The sequence below is a fragment of the Micromys minutus genome (genome assembly GCF_963924665.1).
Source record: "Micromys minutus genome assembly, chromosome: 1".
Taxonomy (NCBI): domain Eukaryota; kingdom Metazoa; phylum Chordata; class Mammalia; order Rodentia; family Muridae; genus Micromys; species Micromys minutus.
This window is the reverse complement of record NC_137969.1, coordinates 21,687,233-21,709,401: the sequence shown is the minus strand read 5'-3', so window position 1 is coordinate 21,709,401 and position 22,169 is coordinate 21,687,233.

Sequence of the window (22,169 nt, the reverse complement as noted above, 5' to 3'; positions counted from 1 at the left end):
CAAGAGGATTAATTTCTTGATTTTTCTAGGGTGAAGTTTCTCTCTTTGTGGTGATGTTTTTCATCTATTAACCTTTGTAGGGCTGGATTTGTGGACAGATAATGTGTAAATTCGGTTTTGTCCTGGAATATCTTGATTTCTCCATCTATGGTGATTGAGAGTTTTGATGGATATAGTAACCTGGACTATAACTTGTGTTCCCTTAGGGTCCGTATGATATCAGTCCAGTATCTTCTAAGTTTCATAGTCTCTTTTTAAAGTCTGGTGTAATTCTGATTGTTTTGCCTTTATATGTTACTTATCCTTTTTCTCTTACTACTTTTAATATTCTTTTTTTGTTTCGAACATTTTTTTTGTTTGTTTTGGCTATTATGTGTCAGGTAGAATTTCTTTTCTGGTCCTGTCTATTTGGGATTCTGTAGGCTTCTTGTGCATTTGTGGTTTCTCTCTCTCTCTCTCTCTCTCTCTCTCTCTCTCTCTCTCTCTCTCTCTCTGTGTGTGTGTGTGTGTGTGTGTGTGTGTGTGTGTGTGTGTGTCTTTAGGTTAGAAGTTTTCCTCTATAATTTTGTTAAAGATATTTACTGTGCCTTTCAGTTGATATTCTTAGCGCTCTTTTACACCTATTATTCTTAGGTTTAGTTTTCTCATTGTGTTCTGGATTTTCTGAATGTTATGGGTTAGAATCTTTCTGATTCTTGCATTTTCTCTGACTGTCAATGTTTTCTATGTTATCTTCTACTCATGTGATTCTTTCCTCTATCTCTTGTATTCTTTTGGTGATGCTATCATCTATGACTTCCAACATCTTTTCTTGGTTTTTCAACTTCAGGGTTGTCTTCTTTGTTTTTTCTTCATTGTTTCTATTTCTGTTTTCAGTTCCTTTACCAGGTTGTTTGTTCTTTGTTTTAGCTCTTCAAGTAATTTTTGTGTTTCCTCTTTAAGGGCTTCAACTTCTTTGTATGTATTCTTCTGATTTCCCTGTACTTATTTAAGTGTGTTATTGATGCGCTTCTTAAAGATCTCTATCATCATCATAAAGTATGATTTTAAACTAAATCTTGTTTTTCTAGTGAGTTGGAATATCTACTATTTGGGGTGGTGGGAGAACTGGGTTCTGATGTTGCCAAGTTGTCTTGATTTCTGTTTCTTAGAGTCTTGTGTTTGTTTCTTGCCATATTGTTATGGGTGATGCTAGGTGATAGGTGAAACTAGGTGATCTTATTGTCTCTTACTAGAGTTTGTCTCTCTTGTGGGTCTGTGGGCCAATGGTCTCCAGAGGGAGATTTCTCTGGGTCTTCCTCTCTTAGGGTAGGTTGTGAATTCAGATAGCAGAGCCCAGTCCTTATGTACCTGGGCTGGTTTTGGTCTTGGGCCAGAAGTGTGCACTCCCAGTCAGTATTACTGTCTGAGTCTCAAAAGTTCTGGGTAGCCTCTCTCAGGGTAGACAGTTTGCAGAAAAAGTTGACTCACTCTTCTACTTCAAATGGAAGGTGCTCCTACAGGTCTTTTGTGCTCCTTGGGATCTGTGGGCAGGTGGGCTGCTGAATTTGATGTAACCAGGCCGGGTCTGGCTTTGGGCCGGAAGTGTGTATTCCTGAACAGTATCTCTGTTTGAGCGGTGAGAATTCTGGGCAGCCTCTTTCCTTCCATTTAGGATGGAGAGTGCTCCTGCAGCTCTTATGAGATCCCAGAGACCTGAGGCTGGGTGTATCGCTGGTCCTGATCAGTTTTTGCATTTTGAGTGTAAAAAGGAAACCCCAGGGCACAAAAATCTTGGCAATAGCATAAAAAGGGAAGAAGAAAAAGAAAAAGAAGAAAAGAAGGAGAAGAAGAAAAAAAAGGAGAAAGAAGGAAGAGAAGGAGGAGGAGAGGAAGGAGCAGGAGGAGGCAGAGCAGGAGGAGGAGGAGGAGGAGGAGGAGGAGAAGGAGAAGAAGAAGAAGAAGAAGAAGAAGAAGAAGAAGAAGAAGAAGAAGAAGAAGAAGAAGAAGAAGAAGAAGAAGAAGAAGAAGAAGAAGAAGAAGAAGAAGAAGAAGAAGAAAGAAGAAAGAAGAATCAGAACAACAATGAATTTGTTTCTGAGTTGAGTGTTATGATGATATTACCTATGATTCTTTTCTTGGATTCAGCTACAACCTCAAACCTCTGCCAGGAATGTGTCTCTTTGTACCTAAGGTCTTTCATTATGCATCTATAACTCTTCACTCTTGCATATTAAGGGCGATCAATAAGGTATGGGACAAAAATGACCCGTCATTTGGAAAATGGAAGAAGCTTCTCAGTCTGTATGCCTGAGGCAGAGAACATATGAATCCCACTTTGCTGTTCAGCTGGTATCTCAACATTGTGCTGTGAAGCACAAGGAGACAGAGTGAAGAGTACTCCTCAGGGTCATTTCATGTCTTTGCTTTCATTTGAGAAGATGGTGTCTCTGGATGTAGCTGTGTGCTTTCAGGGTGGTGGTTTGGGACACTGAATCTTTTGCAGAATAATAGTACGTAGGCTTGTGGGTTTATAGTGCTTCTGCAAAAAATGCATCACAAACCTGCATCCCAACCCTAACCCAGGGCACATGTACTGGGAGAGTAAACTTCCCTACTTCCACACTACGATCTTCTCTGAAATAAAGTACAGAATTCATGAGAGAAAATCTCAACTTTATGTATTTTGGTATAAAAAACAAACCAAAAGGGTTAGCAAGAAACCGTACCCAAAGGCAAACAGAATTTGCCTGAGGAACCCAAAGGACCAAGCCACAACCCTCATTCTATTAATAATGAATCACTCTCCCCATTGGCCTCTGTTCGTTCCTGTCTCTCTATAATTAGATGTAAAATGTAAATTAGACTCTATAGCTCTCCTGCTTAAAAGTTTCAAAAACTTTCTCCTTATATTGGTGTCAATTCCCAATTCTGTAGCTTCCTGTACTTCAAACTGAATGTATTCCATCTTCTCCTTGAACCCAGCAGCCTTTTGTGCACCACAGGTCTTCAGGTCTTTGCATCTTCTTTCTCAGAACTCTGCATGATCATGTCTTTCCTCACACAAGCCCTCCACACTTTTATTATTTCTTTTAAGATGGGTTCTCTGCAAAGCCCAGTGGAACACAGGACTATTCTCAACTCTGTTAGATCATTTTATATCCTTCATCTCCTCACATGGGGCTTTTTCATTGTTAAAGTTTCTTGTTTACTCACTCACTGTTTAATTTCAATTTGTCTATTACCCTCCTGATGTGTTTGGTACATAAGAGATGCTCCCCGTAAATAATGTCTAGCTTCTTGGGTGGTATTACATGTGGTTTCAGCTTCCACATTTAAAACTGAAAATGCTAGACAACAGAATCCTTGAATATGTGGATGTTCTACCTTGTAGCTGGATTTGTAAGTTAGAATTGGGATAGAGGAATCTATGGTTTGTGGATGAGAAAAGGGATAAGCTCTTGAGGCACCAAAGCTGTTTAGCTATGTGAAGCTGAATAAGAAAAATTTGGCTGGTGACTCTAATCACAGTTACTGTCAAGGCATTCAGATTTCACAAAATTGAAATGCCATTCTGTTAGGTAATGGTTAAGAGGACATCATAAAAGACCAGGAATTTAGGGTGGGCCTTTTTCAATGTGAGATTGAACCAGACAGTCCTGTTATTTTAAATGACAATATACATTAAGGTAATTTTTATCATGATTATTTTAAGATCATCCTCCTTTATCTGTGGAATTGGGGTAAAGGTAATATGAAGAACTGGAGATCTAACTGTAGCCCTTGAGAACAGAAACAGTGATTGTTCAGACAGAATAAGGAAACCTGTTTCTGTTCAGTTTTAATTATATTTGTCATATTGAAATGTATTTGAAAGAATTATACTAAAATTCAGTTTGGCTGAATTTAAAGTTAAGCTGAGCTCAGTTCATTTTTATTCAGAAAAGCTGACAATGTTAATTTTAGGACATAAAATGGCAATATTGGTCCTGCTTAGTACGGTGTCCACCATAGGATTCAGAGTCCAGTCCAAAGTTCATCCTGTGATTATGGGAACTGCATCTTGCTGATCTATAACCTACCAGGGTTAACTCTTAAACAAGAGACATATAACTTCCTGTGCGGAAAGAAAGCTTACTCACTGCCTACTGTTTCATTTGTTTCTTTTCAACTCTCATAAGAATCCCACAGATATATTTGATATCCTATATTAGTAATATTTTCACTAAGTGACATACTGCCACTTACTGTCTACCTACTATGCAAGGACCAAATTTATATTGTCGCTGAAACAACACATCTAAGAGTCACCAACACTGGTCATTATTTGCCTTAAATTGTGATATCAGATTGCCAAATGCCAAGAGCCCAGCACTCTACTGCAGTTTGGTGTCCTCACACTCTGAGCTCCTTGATTGTTTCTATAAGTTAACTTGAAGAATGATATAGGCAACACCCAATCCACTGTCCTGGGAGGAAAGCATCACCTAATTCTATCTCAATCAAATTCCTCATTGAAACGTCCAGCTCTTTTCTCGGTACTATTCTGTACCAATAGAAAGGCTATTGCCCTTCCTGCTATTTTGACAACTTTCTGTTTTCCAGGTACCATGAGGGTGTTGGGTGGTTTTGTTTGCTCTGATGGAAGCCCAGGGCCTAGCATGCAGTAGCTGCTAACAATATATACTAGCTGAATCAAAGAATGACAACATAGATGTACAAAGTAAGACCTCCAAGAAGAGAAAAGACACCAGAAAAGCTTTTCAATCTTTAGGACCCGTGAGCATCTCTGTGAATCTGGTTCTGTTAGATGCATCCCACTGAGCATTGTGGAGGAAGCAGCTGAGAGGCCTCATTTCTCCCTTCCCCACATCACTGAAACCACATGGCCAATTCTGAGATCCAGAAGGGCCCCTCTGTGATGATTTCCTTTCACACTGAGTTGGAAACAGAATAGTGATATCAGCGACAAACCAAAAAAGCAAGCTGGTCTCTACGTGCTGGCCACCTACTGTGCGTCATTCAGGTTTGTACCTCAGAGAAAATGCTCCTGTAACAGTTTTTCTCCTGGGCTCTGGAACATTGGTAACATTGAGCAGGTAAATTGATGCCACTTCCTGGGGAATAGGCCAGAATACATCCCCTGAAAAGGCCACCTCATTTCAAAATAGACATCTTGTTCATTGTTCAAGTGCCCCCCAAAGGCAGACCTCCTTCTTAAGTGATCTGAAATCCCATAATTTGTCACAGGAACCAATAACACTTGCTCTGAATTCCAGTGTGTCAGGGTAGTGGAAACTGTTAGCTTAAAATGTGTGTGCATGTGTGTATGTATGTGTGTGTGTGTGTGCGAGTGTGTCTGTTTGTGCCTGTGTGATGAATATGATAATATTGTAATGGAAGTAGAGTTAACAGCATTGCATTAGCTGGAAGTAAGAGTAACAAGGCATAAAGAATATCCAGAGTTATCCAATTAAAGCCGGACAGAGCGCAGCTGAAGCCTAATCATGCTGAGAACAGGATCAGCTCTGTGTTGTCTATTCTGATAACTATTTTTCAGAGTTTTCTCACCCATCTCTAGACTAATATCTGCTGAGTTCTTTATCATAAGCTTATTTTCTGGGTGAGAATATTGAGATTCAATAAATTTAAAATTATACACAGCAAAAAGACTAATTAGCAATGAAGTCCACGCTCAAGTTCAAGTAATGGTGACATAAATACACATTAAATAAATGTAATTCAGTGAACTTAAGTCTGATGCCCACTATCTGTGAAGTGTTTATACTAAATGATTGTTATGGATATTTTCAAATTTAACAATCTTGATTCTCCAGAGACTGAGGCAGAAAAGGATCAGGAGTCTGAGGTAACCCTGGGTTACATAGCAAGACTGTGTCAAAGAAAACAAAACACAATGCAAACAAACAAAAAACTCCCACAAAGAATTAATACATTAATTAATAAAAAAGAATATAAAAAACCCCAGGGGATTAATTTATGAGGTTATTTGACACAGATCTATTCAGACAAGACAGATTAGTAGGCACTTGGGAAAATGGTAAGCAAAATCAATATATACTCTCTCTTCGTGAAACTTACTAATTAATCAGAAGCAGATGAGAAAATGGAGAAGAATCCATTGTGAGTAGTGTTTTGCCAGAGAGGAAACCAGGCTTCTCAAGAAACTAAACAAGATAAGTAACCAGAGCACAGATGCCAAAAAAGGGAGTAGAATTGGCAATAAATAAAATAAACTCCAGAGATAGGTCAAAATGGCACCTGCCGAGTACAGAGGACAGTGTCAGCATATCAAGGGACTGGGATTTGTGTGGATTTCAAAACAAACAGGAGGACCATCTGGGAAAGCAGAATAAAGATGCCCACCACCAAGATGTCTGTGCTTTTAGAGACATAAGGTAATCTCTCTTGCTTCTGTTCCCCCTCTGTAATTGGGGGTATTAACACAACCTACCTCCTTAGAGTCACAGAGTAAATTCCCATCTTGCTGAACAAAGGCTGTGCAGCCCCAGAAGTCATCATTGTTATTTTCAATCACTGTCATGATCCTCCTGGGTTTAGGACATCATCCTCATACTCTGTGGTTAAGGAGTCTAAGAAAGCTTAGAGACTAAAACCTCCCTACACAAATGAAACATTTTCAAATAGAGCAGTTTTCTGAACAATTCACCACTCAACTTCCTCTACATCATACCTACAGTAATGGCTTCTAGATAGGTTGAAGTGGCTCAGAGGATATAGTTACATCTTTGCTGGGCTACCGGATTACATGAAGAGGGTCCCAGGAAAAGAACCAAACAGGAGAATTAGAATAAAAAGTCATAAAGCCCCAGGATGTCAGGAAATATGTTACTATGAGATATATACTCATAATGAATGGCTCCAAGAACAGTATAGTCAATAGCTGGCAAAATAAGAATGGGTCTGAAGATGTTTGGTACCTGATCCTATAGCTATAGCATAACCTCCTGGAACAGGTTTGCATGGAGCTGAGAGCCAGGTACCACTTGAAATAATTGTGCTAGTGAGGAAGACAACAGCACAGCTTTCTGCCACTGCCTATGGGTCTCATATCTTTACATCTACCAACAGTCACCAAGTCTATTCTTCAGCAGTTCACAAATAACATGGACTACAAAATAATAAAACAAATACCAGTAACAAAAGCCAGGTGCAAAGTTGGGGACCTGTAATCCACACCTTTTGGGAATGTGAAAGGTCAGAGGAAAAGATCTGGGGTTTTGGGGCATCACAGGCGATGTGAGACTTAATCTCAAACAAACAGACAGTCCTAAACAAAGGAGCAAGTAAACAAACAAGCAAAGTACCAAAGGCTCAGAAAGAAATGCCTGATGTCAGGTTCTGGGTTTCTCATCAGTCTGGCCAATACTCTGTTTTCTGTCTGTCTCTGTGTCTCAGCCCCCCCTTTCTCTCTCTCATTCTGTGTCTATCTCTGTCTCTGTCTGTCTGTCTCTCTCTTTCTCTCTGTGTATGTATGTTGTATGTAAGTGTGTGTGTGCTTGTGTGAACTCACTACTAAACGTTTCATGGCCCCTTTCTGCCATGTCTGGGTTTCTGTTTCGCATTTGTGCTGCTCTTTTCTAGAAGCAGGAGAGGATCCTTATTCCTGGAGAAAGAAACTGTGGTAGCATCTGAATCAATCTTTCTAACTAACCAATGACATCATTACTATAACTACATACTTGGAATTGTCAAAGACAATTCCATTGCATTTGTGTGCAATGCATTTGCAGTGAAATTTTGTGGGGATATAAATATCATCACCTTTCAACAACTCTGGGCTGTCTATAGAGCTATAACAGCCCAGGGCACAGGAAGTTTTAATGTAAAAGTTCACATTAAAGCTGTCCGTCTTGTCTGAATAGAAGAGTCAAGAGGTGGACTACCTAAAATCTACAAAAGCTTAAGCCATTTTTTCTTTCCTGTCACCATCGAGACAAATACAAAATAAACACATTCTCACTCTCTCTTGGTCTACTAAGCATGGTCTGCACCCATGTCTGACAGACAGTGAATGGTTGGCTGAGTCCATCCTTACTGGTTATTGGTTCTATCACTGTGAGAAAGTCACACAACCTCTGTGATAGTCATGATCTACAAACTATAGAACAAGAAGAACAAAGTCCCACTATACATAGTGTGGTACTCTGATCAGTGCCACTTATATCATCTAGAAACTCTTAGATGGATAGTCTCAGGTGACACTGAATTTGTTGATCCAAAAATACCATCTTGGCAAAGGCCAAGGTGACGCTTGAGGCCATCAATTTTGCAGATGTCTTATATGAAACTTCATTTCTTTCAGCACAACCAGTTATACCATATTGATCTGCAGAGTGGGTGAAATGTAGATTCCAAGCAGAAAAAGGAAAAAATAAAAAGCCCAGTAGAGACCATGAAATTTGCATATTTAACTGGCTATTCATGTATGATGAAGGAAGGTTATATCTCACTCCCTGTGTATATCTGAGTTTACAGAGCCCCACCTCCACCCTCATGAACTAGGCTTGGATGACTGAATACCTCTCTTCCAATTTTGCAGTGCCACAAATTACTCCAAAGTGAAAATTCTTCTATAAATAAAGCCCAATTCACATGTAAAAGAACAATTCACACCTCTGTGAAGATTGGAAACAGTGTGAGAATGATGTCCAAAACAATATCAAGTGATAGAAGAAAGGGTCAATGGGAATTTGGAAGAAATGAAGCAAAAAAGAAATCAGGCTTTAAGTAAATGTGTGTTATGTATGTGTATATGTGTGTGCTTAGGATTGCTAGATAGATAATAGATAGGAAGATAGATACAGAAAGACAGAGACAGAGAAATGGTGTCAAACACAGATGCAGAGAGACACAGAGAAAAACAGAGAGACAGAAAGAGAGAAGGTGAGGTAGAATAGGAAGAGAGGAGAAGGGGAAGAAAGATGGAAGAAAGAAACAAGAGAGGGAGAGAAGTGATGGAGCAACATGGAAATAGGAAATGGTGATGGAAGGGAGAAAACTAAGAACAAATAAAAGGCATTGGAACAATAAAGGTGGTTGAGTAAGTCATAGAGCACATATTGTCAGATGTCTTCCTATATGCACGAGAATACTGAGAATGGCCATCTTAGGATATCTTTGATCTTAAAATCCACTACAACAATCATTTAATTTTAAGGAAGCTGGCCATACAAAGTCTGTTTACATCTTTAGTGCTTAATACTCAGTTGCAGTGGAAGCTAAGGGAGGCCAACTGTGGTGAATTTGGACATTCTATTTCCTAAGAAGCCAGCTTGCTTGCGAGGTAGGTGATCTGAGATGAGATACTATAGGACAGAAAGCCAAGTTTGGATTTTCTTCCTTTTTAAGCCCTTTGGCAGAAAGCATTATCTCCAGCTTCCCATGAATTCTCTGTTCCTTAGTCCATTACACAACACCTCTCCCATTTCAAAAGCTACATGGCAAGTATCTCTTTGTCTCTTTCTTTTTCTCTGGTACCACAGAGCTGGTTGTACTTCAGTTCAGACTGTATATTTAAAGGAGGAGGAACAGGGGAAACAGCTAAGCTGACAAAGTGCTTGCCTTGCAAGGTACAGGATCTAAAGTCAATCTTCAGAACCAAAATAAAAGAAAGACAAGCAAGCAATAGAGACTAAAAAAAAAAAAAAAAAAAAAAAAAACCAAAAACAGTAGTGTGGGTACATGTTTGTAATCCTACTGCCAGAAACAAGCATATCCCAGGAGCTCACTGGCCAGCCAATCTCTCTCTGATACTTCTGGAACATTTAGGCCATCCTGCTTCCCTGTAACTGTACTCAATGAAGTATTGCTCACTCCGTTTTCCTTCTTCCACTAGCTTCACACTTTTGTGAACCATTTAAAAGTGATTTTAACATTTTAGTGACTCTTTAAAAGTAATTAAGCAAAGATCAACAGTAGCTTGTCAAGATTGTGATTAGCAGTCCCTGTTTCCAAGAAAGCTCACTGTGTTACTGGAAGAGAGATATCCCAGTGTCCTGGGATGAGGGAGACCCCCAGGAGTCAATGGGGATGACCTTAGTTGAGACTCATAGTAGTGAAGTTGTGGAACCTGAAAAAGCCACCTTCTATAGGCAGGCAGGAACCCCATTGGAGGAAAAAGAACACCAACCCACTCATAAAACTTTCAACTCAAAATATATCCAGTCTACAAGAAATGAAGGGACAAAGAGCAGAGATTGAGGGAACGACCGACCAATAGCAGGTCCAACTTGAAACCTATCAATCTCTGACAATATTAATGATACTCTGATATCTTATAGACAGGATCACAGCATAATTATTCTCTGGAAGGCTTCACCTAGAAATTGACTGAAACAGATGCAAAGACATACATCTAAACATTGGATGGAGCTCAAAGTCTCTTATGGAAGAGTTGAGGGAAGGATTGAGGGCCTTGGATGGAATAGAAACTCTACAGGTAGACCAACAGAGTCAACTAACCTGGACCCTTCAGAGACTGAAGTACCAACCAAATAGCATACAAGGGCTGGACCTAGGCCCCCTGCACATGTGTCACAGATGTACATCCAGGTCTTCATGTAAGTCCCCCAACAACAGGAGTAGCAGCTGTCCCTGAACCATTTGCATGTCGAGGGATCCAATTCCCCTAACTGGGCTGCCTTATCTAGTCTCAGTTTGAGAAGATGGACCTAGCCCTGCAGAGACTTGATGTGGACTGAATGACTGGGTAAGGGGAAGGGTTTTTTCTCTGAGGTGAAAGGCAGGGGTGATGACTGGAGGGACTGTGTGAGGGAGGGTCATCAGGGGAGGGGCAATGATCAGGATGTAAAATGAATTTTAAAACGGAAGGAAGGGACAGTGACCGGAAAAAGAGAAATACAGTCTATCTAGTCTAATGGGTAGAAGTTCACTGTAGTGGCCTCAGATTCAATCTCAAGACCTCAAACTCTACCCTAATCTCATGAAAGCTTCAAGTACCATTAAAAAATAAAGGTGTTCCAACTGCAAAAACACCTGGCCATACCAACCTCTAAATTGCAAGATTGTCACTTGAGAAACAGGAACAAAACCACCCCTTTCCATAGAAAGGTATTTGAGAACAGAGCTTTAAACAGACCAACCTTTCTAATTTGTCTTTCTAGAAAGAGTATTCTTTTACCAACCAACCCCACATGCAAACTCTCTATCAATGAATGCATGAGTTTCTTTCAGCAAGCTTTGAGTATTATTCTCTGCATGCCTGAGTTTCTGTCTATAAAATAGAGATCAAAATACTTACCTTTCAGGATTACTTAAAGAATGCCAATCTCCCTGCATAGGATTCGACACAAAGTAGGCAACTTTTACAGTCTGTTCTGTCTCCATAGCTTGCGCTATCTCTTGTATAATTTTGCATGTGACATTTCTTTTTGCAATTTTGAGCTTGACCCATTTCTCATTATTAACCCCTTATATTGTAAGATTCAGAAGGAAAGCCACCTATTTTAGGATTCAGGAGTGCCCACCCTATAAGCTTAAGTATGGTCCTCACATTGGAAAGAAGTATATTTCACTTCCCTAAGGGGAACATCAATGATCTACAAAGAATCTGATCAGATGCCTTGCTCTGCCCATGGCACATCATTCTGAAGTGATTTTATGTGAGAAATCACATTATATTGATCTAATGGGATTCCAGAATCCCAGAATGTTAAAATGTCCATGCTAGATCACAGAGATAAATAAATGTACCCAAAGTATATTATTATTATTATTATTATTATTATTATTATTATTATTATTATTATTATAAATACATGGGAATTTTTATTTTATTAATTTTTGAGGAAACCCACTAGTAGCCAGGGGAGCTCAGAACCAGCATGAATAAGAAGAGAGTCTAGGTCTCAGAAGCCAGGAAGGCAGAAGACTTGCATGTGTGAATTAGGAGCCTTCTAGATTGGAGATAAAAGAATCTCTGATGGCATGGTCTATTAATGTCGATGCACAACTTAGAACACAGTTCTTTGCTTATTGAGAGAAAAGACAGAATTAGAAGTTGGTGAGATTATCCTCAATGTGTTTACTTACTTTATCACTCACACTGTCATTTCCTCTTTGCATGTGCCATAAATAAAGCCTCCAAGAATGGAAGTCTCTGTAAAATAATCACCAACTATAATCCTCAGCTTAGAGAGATTTTTAGACTTGCAGTGTGCTTTTTCGCAACAAGTGGAAGAAGAAATCAGGGGGTAGTGAGAGGGAAGACTTCCATGAGATATTTTGAAAGCAAGACTTCTTTGGGACACTTTCCATAAACTCAAAGAGATAGTGAAATTCTTTGACCCACCATCCTCCTGTCTTACAGGTTTCTGTCCTCATGGGACCTGGAGACAGTGTATACAATGGACCTAAGGAGAAAGAAAGCACCACAATGTTCTGGTAGAGCTTCTCCTTATCTCATGGAATGTGTGTCATTTGCCTCTTTTATTTGTTTCACATACCCTTACAGGATATATAGATACTGCATAGACAATGCTGTGTCTCCTCATGCACATGTAAGATTCAGTGAGGTGACTATCAAGATCTCAGTTTTACAGATAAGAAAGCTAACGCACAGAATTTCTGTTTTTCTCTTAAACTTACAAAGCAAATGGATATCTGAGCAATAATTAATTACTGGGGTATGCTTCATTCTCAGAGGTGCACATGTTCTTTATGTAGGGAAAACTACATTTAAAACATCAAGATGCAGGACTGTGTCATCGCTGAAGACACACTGTCTGATTCTGAGCTCCAAGTCTTGCTGGCTATGTGTTTGAATAGGCTCTTAAGCTCTGTTGTGCCTTACTGTTTTTATTTGTAAAATGGAGATTCAAAGTCATACTGAAAAAGATTATAAGAATTAAAGTGTCTGCCTGGAGACTGTGTCTTCTACAGAGTACAGGATAGTTGTACCTGTGCAATCTCATCACTATTGTGGTCCAAACAAGACTTGCACAATGACAACACATGTTGGCATACCAGTGTGGAAGGGGGAAATCCCACAGGGCTCCATCACACAATGAAAAGCCATAGGCAATTAATAACTGCAGAGAGGGACAAACCACTTTTTTTTTCTTGGGATGAGCCAACTACCACTTTTTTTTTCCCTTGGGATAAGCCGACTACAGTATGATTATCCAATCCCAAGTGCTTAGCCGTAAATCATATACCCAGGAGCAATAGTAAATGGACTCAGTATGTTACAGTTATAAATGTACAGGTTTGTATGTAGCAATAATAATGAGTATTAAATATTCATTAATAAAGTATGACGCATGTAGGAGAATAGTTTAGAGGTAAAGGTAGGGTAATAGTGGGAGGGAAACAGATAGCAGGAAGTTCAAGGGGATTAAAGTATATTACACATATCTATGAAATGCCCTAGTGAAGTCTATTAGTCTGTACGATGAATAGATGATAATAAAAATGAGAGGTGGGCATGCTCTGAATATGCTGACACTAGGACTGACACAGGGTAGTTGGCCCCAAACTGTTCACCATTTCCTGAAGGGAGAATACAGAGAGGCAGATAGTGCTCTGACTGTTAGTGCAGAACTGCAGTAGACTACAGGTCTCAGCCATCAAACAGATGAATGCTTAGCTACCTTTAGGGAACAAAGCAGAGAACAGCGATGACGTGAAGGAGAACAAAGCGCAGAGATAAATTATCTCCCCTTTTAAAGAAGGTAAGGTTGAGAGTGGGGAAGGATGAGGGGATTTGCACGTCCACAAGCTAGGGAAAGGCAGATACGTGCTGAGATAGCCGCAGGGCCAGTTCCTCCAGCCATCATTCTTGCCTAGGACTCAGCAGCCCTCCAAGAAACTGAGATCATACTATGTGTGCACTTCCCTCTCTTCCAGTGACCAGTGTGCTGAAGCTGTCTGGGTCTGCCTGAGTCACACTCGGCAGCCACATCTTTTTAAATCCTGCATTTGCATCCTTCACCTGGAAGGCTCCGAGTAATTATAAAAACTGATAGAAAATTATGTGCATGATGACGGGAAGTATACTGCATAATCAGACCAGCGTGAATCATAGCGGACTCAAGTGTGGTAAGGCCACACGAGGAAAGATTAGCCACCAACAGGCAACAGGTGACAGAAACTGTGGCGGCAGAAGTTACCACTGGCCTTGAAACTGTCTGGTGTCTGCTTCTCGGTCTGGCTGCAGATAGCCTCAGATTCATCCTGCGTGCTTTTATGAATCACTAGCAAATTAGTCATGCACGGAAGTTATTTGGAGATGTGTATTATACTTTCTTTGTAGAGCAGAAGTCTTCCTGTGGAAAGGTACGGGGACTGTGAAGTTGGGCAGAGTCTCAGTATAAAGTCACATAGAGTCTTGGGTTGATTCATTTCAAAATTTGCCTATTAAATAGATTTTCACATTATTTGTAAAATTATAAAGGTACATTCAGAGCATGCATTATGTGTCCTAATTATACTGTCTTCACGCAGTGTTCAATACTCCAACATAGAAATATACTACAATTAACTAGGCTCTCCCAGCCATAAGTTGATTGTGGTAGTTCCTAATTTTGAAGACTAAACAACTTGTAGCTTGGTGTTTTGAATTACCAGTAGATACTTTAAAACTAAAATTGTGAACATCAGCTAATTTGCTTATTTACACAGTATGATTTTTAATTATCCTTGATACAAAAGCAGTTTTTTTACATAAAACTGTATGAATATATTTTTTAGTCAGTACTTGATTTTTTTAAAGGTTTGATAGTATGCATTGAAAACTTAATAGTTACAATGAGCATAAAGTACACGTAAAACAAAATGTAACATGGAAATAGTCAAAGTTTTCTTGTTGTATAGAGATTTTTTTGTTTTGTTTTGTTTTGTTTTCTTTATTTCTTGGACTTCATACAGTCTGTGAGTTGTTTCTGGGGCAGTGCGAGCCTCTGGGGTTAGCATCCCATTATCAGTGACTGCATATTATGTCTGTTCTTTTGTGACTGGGTTATCTCACTCAGAATGATATTCTCTAGATGCAGCCATTTTCTTAAGAATTTGGTCAAGTCATTGTTTCTGGTGGCTGAGTAGTATTCCATTGTGTAAATGTACCACAATTTTTGTATCCATTCATCTTCTGAAGGACATCTGGGTTCTTTCCAGCTTCTGGCTATTATAAATAGAGCTGCTATGAACATTGTGGTGCATATATCTTTGTTGTGTACTAAGGTGTCTCTGGGGTATATGCCCAGAAGTGGAATAGCTGGGTCTTCAGGTAGTACTATATCCAATTTTCTGAGGTATCGCCAGACTGATTTCCAGAGTGGTTGCATTAGTTTGCAACCCCACCAACAGTGGAGAAGGGTTCCTCTTTCTCCGCAACCTCGCCAGCATCTGTTGTCATCTGAATTTTGGATCTTGGCCAATCTGACTGGTGTGAGGTGGAATCTCAGGGTTGTTTTGATTTGCATTTCCCTGATGGCTAAGGATGTCGAGCACTTCCTCAGATATTTCTCAGCCATTCGATATTCCTCAACTGAGAACATTTTGTTTAGCTCTGTACCCCATTTTTAATAGGGTTATTTTATTCTCTGGTGTCTAGCTTTTTGAGTTCACAAAAGCAATTTTTAATAATTTATTTTATGTCTGCATCTGAATCCAGATACCACTACATCCTGAAATTATTTATGCTAAAGCCCAACAAAAGGATAAAAGAAGATGAAGGAAAAGAAAGGGCCGAGGACTTTGGAGTGACAGCATATGCCAGATGGGATCTACTAGTACTTTTCACTATGGATTTAGACACATGACTTTGTTCTGAGTCTTGAGCTCCTATCAGTAAGAAGAGACATTGATATGACCTTCTAGGGCAGAGATTACCAGAACCAGTTAGAAAATAGACCTAAAGCTAGAAGTACATGGACTAACACAGAGCCCTCTCCTCTTACCCTGCTAATGTAGACCCCAAACCTCCTTTCTCTAGGAGCAGACAGATAATTACAGCCCAACGGCTACTTATTAACCTTTGTTTTTGACATAATTATATCAACTCTCTAATTTGCATTTATGAACACTAAACAAAATAAAATAGTTAATTACATTTTTAGTTGCATTTTGAAATTCACTGTCACCAAGACATAGGCTTAACCAATGTAACAGAAGTGCCATTATGGGACAATTATCACCTCCAGTATGTCAAGACCAGAAAAGCTAAGGGCTGCAGCCATCTTAGACCACTCAGAACTATATGACTTCATCTCTAATCTCGTGCCCTTCTCTTATTTTCCTGGAGACAGTTTCTCTCAGGCTGGAAAAAGTACCACTTTCTAAATTGATGTTTAAAGTAGTACTGTGTTTTATTTGGGACTTCTGTAGAATTCTCAGTGGGCTTATGAAGTTTGGGTTAATCATCAAATCCTTCTCCACAATTTTCTAATTAATTCCACAGGAGAGCCCACTCTGATCAATTTATAGACTGCACTGTATTTAGTTAATTAAGAAACTGAAGCCATGGGTTTTGTCATTACTACAGACAGGCAGCCCCAGTTGACCTGGAATGATGTTTGATGTGTTGTTATGAACCTAGAGAAAACAGGGTCCTGACCACAGCCCCTTAGCAAACTCTGACTGATCCCATAGACAGCCTTGAACCTGGCTGAGATAAAGAAGCATTCCAATGTACTTTAAAGCATGTTGCAGGGAAGCCACAGGGTCTCATTCCCATGCAGCTTTGACAAGAGGGCAGCTGGGCAATGAGGGGAGCTTGATTTGAACTCTTGTTCTATTGCTACCAAAGAATTGTGTGATCTTCAGCAAGGACAAGAGCCTTCCAGGAACAGTTCCCGGGAGATCTATTGTGGGCAGTGTGTGGATTTCAAGAGCACAAAAATCACTGAGCACAATATTTGGTCCACAATTGGGGATCAAGATTTCAATCAGTGCTGCCATCTTCACCAGCATCATTGAAGGCTTTCATGGTGATTCTCTTTTTCCTCCCCACCCCCCATTTTATAATTATTTTTGAGACTCTCATATACAAGTACAGTATTTACGTAATTTTCACCCCATACCCTCTCATCTCTAATTCTTTCTATATCTTCCTCTATTTCCTCTTAACTTTGTGATTTCTTCCACTATTTACATTTATTGGCATATATGTTTTTTCATGTATGTATGTATACATACCAATATATGACCTACTAAGTCTATTTATGGTTTCTCAAATGGACATGTTTTTAGGGCTGACCACTCAGTAGTGTGTAACCTATTAGGAGACTTATACCTGTGAAAGGCAAATCCTCACTCTTTCACCAGCCACCAACATTCTGTAATTCCTTAGCTAGACATGGGTCCTCATGAGACTTACCCCTTTCACAATGGCAGGTCAACTAGTGTTGGTATTGTGCAAGGTTATGCTTAGGCATCTATAATGCTGAGACTTCATAGATAGAGCTTGCTTGTAATGTACAGAAGACACTGGCTCTCAGCTGCTCTCCTGGTTCACATACTCATGTTTGGAAAATTATAAGAAGATGACCATATTCTTCCTCTTGTACAAGCTAAGAAATTGTTCTTTAGAGCATTTGTGGAATTCTGAAAGTTTCCGAAAGCCAACACAAGGTGAATGAAAAATATATACCTTTCAATGAACTGATGTCTCTCAAGGAGAGTGAGTAAGGTTAGGGAGCAGCAGGTACTAACAAAGAGATCTTTAGTACTTTATGAGATGGTTTGAGCCTTGCACACTAACCTCCTGGTTACATAACTTGGCAGGGCATCGTTGTCTTATACATTTTAGTTTTCTTTTTTCTTTTACTATTTCTTATACACACAGTGTACTTTGTTCTTGTGTATTTAAAATATGCATTTCCCCCTTAATTAGCATATTTATAGCAGAAAATATGTTGAAGATTTACATCTCAAGGTTATAATTATTCAGGAGATACATGGGTGTTAATTGTATATTGCTTTGTATTAAATTACCCTAAATTTAGGCATTTCAAGCAAGCTTTTATTATCTCATTGCTTCTGTAGGCCAGGAGTCTGAGTAGGGCAGGACTTCACTGTACTCCATTAACTGTCCTCTGGGAGGGGCTAAGATACTCTCAAGGCTCCAATATGCCAGTTTCTACATCCAGTCTCTGACATAGGGCTATGTGAGCTGTGAGAATGGAATGACTACTGACCTCAGACATCTGATTCTTGTTATATGGGCCTCTCGCAGGGCAGACTCTGACATGCTAACACCTACTACTCATTGAGTTTGTCCTTAAATCCAGCTCCCTTAGGAATGAAGAAATTACCAAAGACAGGGTCATGGCTGAGTCTGCATCTGTGTGCATGACAGAATCATGCCATTTATATGAAAATATAAGCAAAAAATGAAGTGTATTTTCCAAGCATACCATCTCTAGAAAGGAAAGAGGGGGTTCATAAAATGGATCCTGACTTCAGTCCTGACTTGGGCATTTGCAAAGATGACAGTATATTGTTCTGATTTACCCATTTTTCCTCTTTCCCATTCTTGGCCTGTTACGTAGATACAGACACCAGGTAGCTTCCATTCAGAAGAACCCCAGCACGGAGCATGCGCATTGCCAGTGTTGTAAGGAGACAGTCGGAAGTGTCTGTTAAGCCTCGTAGCGCCTCACACAGACCTGGGCTGTCTGGAATCACGCACAGGATCTTTCAGACAGACACTGAGCCAGTGACTCCAGGCACTCATAAAGCAGAGCGCTAGCTTCCATGTCCCACAGTGGTTTAGTCTTGCAGTTCACTGTGGATCATAGGCCTCTTTATTCCCAATGAATTTCTTTTTCTTGATGGAAAATCCACTACATATGTTTACAAAGATGGCTGTAACTTCCTGTCTATTGTCTTTATTCTTTAGGTTTGAAGTATTTTGTTTTTCAAAAAAAGGAACATTTTCATTCATAGAATACTGACACACTTTTTTGATTATTTAATATTTTTATTGGATATTTACGTATTTACATTTCAAATGTTATCCCTTTTCCCCAGTTGTTCATTTCCCCTTCCTCCCCCTGTTGCTATGAAGATGTTCCCACTTCCACACAACCACTCCTACCTTAACACCCTGGCATTCCCCTGCCCTGGGGTAAGGGAATTCACAGGACAAAGGGCTTCTCCTCTTATTGATACCAGACAATGTCATCCTCTGGTACGTATTCGGTTGGAGTCATGTGTACTTTTTTGTTGGCAGTTTAGTCCCCAGGAACTCTGGGTGGTCTGGTTGGTTGATATTGTGGCTCAGCAGTTAAAAGCAATGGTTTACACACTTTCAAATAGATAAACCTCAAGTTTTTTGGAAGTAATAGAAATATTGTATGCTAGTGTACTGGCTGGATTTGTGTCAACTTGACACAAGCTGGAGTTATCACAGTGAAAGGAGCCTCCGCTGAGGAAATGCCTCCATGAGATCCAGCTGTAAGGCATTTTCTCAACTAGTGATCAAGGGGGGAGGGCCCAGCCCATTGTAGGTGGTGCCATCCCTGCGTTGGTAGACCTGGGTTCTATAAGAAAGCAGGCTGAGCAAGCCAGGGGAAGCAAGCCAGTAAGTGACATCCCTCCATGGCCTCTGCATCAGCTCCTGCTTCCTGACCTGCTTGGGTTCCAGTCCTGACTTCCTTTGGTGATGAACAGTGATATGGAAGTGTAAGCTGAATAAACCGTGAGTAAACCCCCAACTTGCTTCCTTGTCATGATCCTTTGTGCAGGAATAAAATCCCTGACTAAGACAAAACTCATGTTGGCACCTTTGAGGCCCTATTATGTCTACTCAAGACCCTGGTATAGAACAGTAAGCTTGAACCCATGACATTAGCATTTTGTTAGAATTTCTGCAGACTATCTGAAAGTTTGGTTTTGTTTTATTTTTTCATTATAATATTTTTTTATAGAATTTTCTTCTTCTCTGTCTTCTCCACTAATTGTCTCCTAAACTTCTGGCCATTAGTTCTCAGTGTCCAACCCTGGACTCATATCTTCAGCTTGTCAATCAATCATTAGCCCACCTCCTGATTTTCCTAACCCTTCTTCTTGCTCAGGCATAAATGTTTACCTTATTTCATCAAGAATACTATTCCTCTCATCAAAACTAGTTGAGTCTTTTTGAGTGAGTATTCCCTTAAGCATTCCTCTTAAAGCCTGCCTGTGTTCCTCTGCATCAAGTCTGTATCATTTATTTGTAGCAGCTGAGGCATTCATCACATTCCAAAGTTATCCCCTGATATGAGACACTAAATTTTGAGCTGCTTCAAGTATAATCCTGACTTTACTTATTTAGGTATCGACAATACCTTTTAAAACTTCCTGGACTTTTGTGTTCTTTTTATCTCCTCTCCACTGTGGAAGTCCTGTGAAACCAATATTCTGTGGGGGAATTTCTGGGCTAGCAGCAGGAAATGGGGTGCCTAATAGAGTCCATTCTTTACCTTCAGCAGTTTAACTTTTAAGATATCAGGGCAGCTCACAATCTCTGCTCTTTAAGAAGAGACAATGTGTGGGTAAATGGAGGATTTACACTAGTCTCTCCCACCATCCTATAATCTGAGTTGTTGCTGTTGCCAGAACAGGGCCTACAGCCCAGCAGATACTTAGAAAAAAAAAAAAGAGAAAATGCCTCTGTGTCTGACAGTAGAATAGAAGTCATAGAAATGTGTTGTGCTGTGACCTTGGGAACAACTGTTGCTTTTGTTTTACCAGCCCATTTCCACTTGCTGTAACAACTATTCATGATGAGCGTGTGCTTACATCCTAAGTTGAATCTGTTAAAAGCCATAGCAGCCATTTAATTAAGCCTAAAATGAAACGGAGAAAGAAAATTCCACCGGAACAATGGTCACTGGGGAAATCACGATTGATACCTACTGGGATGCGAAAAAGAGAAGGGGAAGAATTTATAGTTCCTGAAAGGCTCTTAAATACAGTACAGGACTTAATACAGGAAGCAGCATCTCTACCAAGTAGTGATGTATAACATATTCATTGCCATTTAGATGTGATAATTAGAATTAGACTACTTCAGTGTACTACAAGAATATTTCATAGAACTCCATTGCTTCAAGATGGGTCTTGGGGGAGAATATTTCCCTGGTCTAACAGATGCAGAGACTTCAGTAATTGGTAGCCTCTTTTTTGTCCATTTCATTAATCACATTTGCATGCTGAAGTCATTGGGAAGTTTGATGGTAACAAAAGCATGATCTAAACTCATTTAACTGAGCCTTTTTCAAACTTCCTGGACTGTAGCAGTCTCTTTATCTCCTCTCCACTGTGGAAGTCCTGTGCAACCAATATTCTGTGGGAAATTTCTGGGCTAACAGTAGGAAATGGGGTGCCTAATAAAGTCTATTCTTCACCCTCAGGATTTTAACTTTTACGATATTTGAGCAGCTCGCAAACTCTGCTCTTTAAGTAGATTTAATGGGTGGGCAAGTGTAGGGTTTCCATTAGTCTCTACCACCATCCCAGCTGAGTTGTTCCATGTTGGATCTATTCATTTGCTTTGCAAAAGCAGTTGTTCATAATTTTGAATTGTATGTGAGTTATCCCCGAACACAGACCCTCTTTTCTTTCTTTTAATATAATACTTTTGCTAATTCCTTGAGAATTCCATCCATGCAGACATTTAACTTTTTCAGTGCCCATTTTGTTCCTTACCCTATATGTCCCATAGAATCCAATTTGTAGAGTTCTCATACTAATATGTAGGGGCTCATCTTATTGGGGTCCACAACCTTAAAACAAAACAAAACAAAAACAAACAAACAAAAAAATAACTTACTAACCATCTCTAAGAGTGTCACCTGCTAGTAGCTTCTGAGCCAGGGGTAGGGTTTCATGAGTCCCCTTCTCATCCAGAAATGCTGAATGGCCTGGTTTTGTACAGATAACCATAGCTGTTATGAATTCATGAGTATATGGCCATATACCTTCCAGAAGACACTGGTTTCTTATGCTCTTCATTAAACTCTCACTATTCTGATCCTCCATGCCCGAGCCCTTTGTGGGAGGGTGTAATGTAGCTGTCTCATTTGTAGCTGTGCACACCACTAACCACCATTGACTAACATTTCAAAAATCACTGTCTATTCCCTTTGAGACTCAGAGGTTTTGGATAGAGCTGGTGTAGTATGCTGAAACTAAGCTGCAGT